The sequence below is a fragment of the Pinus tabuliformis genome, chromosome 7, assembly GCF_031772625.1.
Source record: "Pinus tabuliformis cultivar Carrire ecotype Pingquan chromosome 7, CPIR1, whole genome shotgun sequence".
Taxonomy (NCBI): domain Eukaryota; kingdom Viridiplantae; phylum Streptophyta; class Pinopsida; order Pinales; family Pinaceae; genus Pinus; species Pinus tabuliformis.
This window is the reverse complement of record NC_142293.1, coordinates 481,917,559-481,921,847: the sequence shown is the minus strand read 5'-3', so window position 1 is coordinate 481,921,847 and position 4,289 is coordinate 481,917,559. Positions and strand designations below refer to the sequence as shown.

The 4,289-nt window shown below is 41.6% G+C and overlaps 1 pseudogene across 1 annotated transcript; it reads left to right on the top strand.

Moving 5' to 3' along the window:
• Window positions 1-538: 538 nt before the first annotated feature.
• LOC149248102 (caffeic acid 3-O-methyltransferase 3-like) lies at window positions 539-3,970 on the top strand (annotated as a pseudogene). The gene is made up of 4 exons (XR_016265707.1): window positions 539-1,547; window positions 1,658-1,722; window positions 1,879-2,020; window positions 3,514-3,970. The product of XR_016265707.1 is annotated as a caffeic acid 3-O-methyltransferase 3-like (transcript).
• Window positions 3,971-4,289: the final 319 nt, after the last annotated feature.

Genomic DNA, 4,289 nt, shown 5'->3' with positions numbered 1-4,289 from the left:
AATTTACAAAGTATTATAACAGGAATAACAATACCCTCATAAACTTTGCTTGCCATTTAACTAAAATAACAATCTAAAAATATTTACATAATCAAAAAAATATAAAAAACATTAAAACCTTATTTAATATCAACTATAATAATGTATTATGATTCATAGCAAATGTATTATGATTCATAGCAAATGTGTGAAAAATAACCATCCAAACACCATTTCCTTAGATATTATTTTGAAAACATTTATTGAATATAAAATATAATAATTTATCATTCATAGAAAATGTGCGAAAAGAAAACATTTATTTAGTATAAAATATAATAATTGATCATGATGCATAGAAATTGTGTGAGAAAGGAAATATTTATACTCATAAAAATATTATTTTAGGTGTAAAGTGTAATAGTTTCCTCATGATAATTGAGAAAAATATGTGGACAGGATAGTAACTGTGAAATGAAATTTGATGTGGGGGACTGTTAACACATTATTTAATTTTATTTAATGATATTTGTCAAATAAAAGTTGGGAAGTAGGAAGTTATTTGTGCGCACTTCAGTGTTGGTGAAGATGACGACAAAAATCCTTTGAATCTTATCCCTCCCACCACCACTGTTAACTGTTAATAGGATTGACGTTAAACAGCTGCTTCATCTATAAATGGATCACCGGCTTCCAAAGAAACACGCTGCTTCACCCCATTCCATACGCAGTCCCCTTTCAATACCCGTTCCTTTATTTGTCTATGCTCACCTTCGCACCTCCAATGGACTCGATTGATCATGTTTTGGCTCCTGTAACTGGGCAACACATCGACTCATCACGGGAATACGCAGAAACGCAGGAGCTCCTGCTGTATGAGATGATATTCTCTGCTGTGAAGCCATTGGCTTTGAAAGCAGCTGTGTTGCTCAACATTCCTGACATCATCGCCACACGAGGCAACGGAGGTCTGCTTTCTGCCGAGCAGATTGCCTTTCATATTGCTGCTGCTAATTCTTCATCAACTGGCAATTCCCACGTGGATGTGGGATACCTCTACAGAATTCTGAGGTTCCTTGCTTCCTATGGCGTTTTCGCTGAACAAGAAGAAGCCGATCAGCCAGACGATGCAGACACCAAGAAAATAAAGTTCGGTTTGACGGGCATTTCGAAGCTGCTGGTGCATGGAGGAAATGAGCAATCATGTGGGCCTTTCCTGCTCCTGATAGCAAACAACGTCTACCTGGAAGCCTTTCAACATTTGCAGGAATCTGTCTTGGAGGGCTGCTACACATTTAACAAAGCTCATGGTATGGATCCCTGGGAATACCTGGGCAACAATCCCGAATTCAACCAGATTTTCAACGAGGCCATGGCCACTAACACTAGATCCGTCATGGCTTCCGTGGCGAAGATGTATGAAGATGGGTTTAAGAGTATGGCAACGCTGGTAGACGTTGGAGGAGGTATGGGCTCTGCCTTGTCCATCATTGTGAAGGAACATCCACACATTCGTGGCATTAATCTCGATCTGCCTCATGTCATTGCCACTGCGCCTCCCATAACTGGTAATTAGATTTGTAATGTTGGTCACCATTAATATAATAAATTTGTTGATATATATAACATGATAGCAAGTTGATGATGATTTATGACTGAGAACGAGGGAATGTTGCAGCGGTGGAGCATATGGAGGGAAATATGTTCGAGCACATACCTTCTGCCGATGCAGTCATGATGAAGGTCACGATTTCATCTATGGTGTTCTGTTTGCATAAGAAATTTACTTGTGCCATTATTATTATTTCTACATGTTGAGGAGGACCAATACTTTTCTATTGTCATTTACTGCAGTGGATTTTTTGAGGGCTAATAATATTCTCTTGTCATTTACTACAGTGGATCCTCCAGAGGAGTGTGTGAAATTGCTGAGAAGAAGCTACAAGGCAACGCCAGCGAAGGGAAAGGTGTTAATTGTGGAAGCAGTTGTTGAGGGAGACAAAGAAGGTGAAAGCATGACCAGGCGATTGGGATTGTTTTTGTTTTTTTTTTTTTTTTGTGTGTAAAGACTAAACTATTATATTAAAAAGAAGAAAAATATTTACAAAGAGGATTTAACTTCTGAGGGTGCATTAGCCCACCCTCTATCAGATAAGCAGAACAGGTGCCAGTGACAACCTGTATTACAAAAAGAGACCCCATCAAAATGAACAGCAGCAGGCAGAATTGTCAACCCAGTAAACAGCAGGCAGAATTACAAAGGAGAGGCGTAAGGTGATCGTCAGATTCCAGAGCTCTCGAAACACCACGAGCTCTGAAAGGTCCCAAGCCCCTGACGCCACGCACATTGTAGAATCACCTCTGAAGAGCCCCAAAACATGAAAAATGATCAAAAAGATGCTTCAGAAATTAAGCCTTCGAAGGCTCACCTTGAACACTTTCATTGGCATCGTGCGGGAGAGGTAGCCAGTCAAGCATAACTCCATCTCCAATGTCTTCCAAACGAACTCCCGGTGGAAGAACCGGATACAGATGAGTAACAAACCTATCAGCAGGAGCACAGGGAATAATGTCATCCGGAGGAGGGGCCGTTTGATTACAAACTTCTTCATTACCGTCCACATCTTGCATCTGAGCCGAAACTTTGAGGGAAACTTTTTCAGATCTGCTGTGGGAAGCACTAGCTCTTTGGGTACGAACTTGCTCCCCACCGGAAACTTTTTCAGATCTGCTGTGGGAAGCACTAGCTCTCTGGGTCCGAACTTGCTCCCCACCGGCCGCATCCGAGCAGACCATTTCCTCATCTTCCTCAGAAACAATCACAGTGACAATCGCTGAAATTAGCGGCTGATTGCGCCGGCACTTAAAGGTGAATCTCGAGGTGTGTAAGTAGCTGTTGAAAGAGGGGCCGGACTCCTTTGAGGGAGGAGAGGAGGGCGCAACTATCGCTAGCGGGGAGATACGACGAGGAGCTGCTCTGGCACGAGCCCCCTGTCCTCTTCTTGTGCCCCAAACACCCCCCCTTCTCGGAATACCTCGCGGGGAGCGATGAGCTCAGAAGACCACAATTGAGTGACACAGAGAGGCTTGATGCCGCCTTAGACAAGATTTCTACACCACTTAATCCCGTGCACAGCCGAGAGAGCAGAATTTCCCTCCCTGACTTCTTTACGAGAGAGGGAGACCAACCTAATGATAACAGAGGACGCGAGCTGGTCCGAATTGAGAGCTCTATGACTCCTCACCGAGCCAGAGTTGAACGACGGCCCACCCTTAGCACTTAGAAAAGAAACAACAGACCTTGATTTAACCAAATGGGGAATGCGACTGCACATCAGGAGCAGATACCCCATTAAATAGACTCCCCCGTAGAATAATCTGGAACTGGACAGGGCAACGCCATCCGGATCGGAGGACCGAGCGATTAAATTCGCCATGCTTGAAACCTTAGCCCACCTGCCTTGCAATCCTATCATCATTTATAACCATTAATGCTAAACCGGAACCGTTCAATGTGACATAAGCTTATGCCAGCGGCACGCTGTGCATGATATCCTCTCTTCTCAGGCTGACACCCGCATCCGGGTGAGGCGATTGGGATGGGAAGGAGAGGACAGAGGAAGAATTCAAAGGGTTGTTCCAGCGCGCAGGCTTCAAAAGCCACACCATTATCAAGTTGCCTTTCCTTCAGTCGCTCATAGTGCTGTCCAAAGCCTAATAAGCTGTTGCGCTTCCGATTATCGTTACAATAACGTTGGTTTTGCTGGGGTTGTTATCATGCAGGATACAACCTATGTTTTATGTGGAATTAGAGTGCGATTATTGCTACAATTAATGTTGGTTTTGCCTTGCAGTATAAGATCTATGTGATAGGCCAATAGTTTGAATTTTTAACGAGCGAAAGGATTTATAGTGGGAGTAATCGGGATGGCTTCCACGATACTCTTACTCAGAGATTTATAAGATTTCTTAAGGGTAGACATGGTTGAAATTATTGTGAGATTTTAAAGATATTTATCCATCATAAAAAATAATTGAATATAATAATATTTTTGTATCTGTGTTTATGTCGATAGTGTACTGTAATTAACGTTTACTTAAAGTAGTATGAATTTAACAAATTTCAAAAATTTCATGTAAAGTTTAATTCAAATTTAAATATTAAATTAAATAATTTAAATATTATTTTTACTCTGTATAAATGTTTACACACTCTGGAAAAGCCGTGGTTGCTTTCACAAAGATTCATACCAAAGGAAAGGGCAACATGACAATTATGATAACAAAAGGATGAGATCATGAGATTCGAT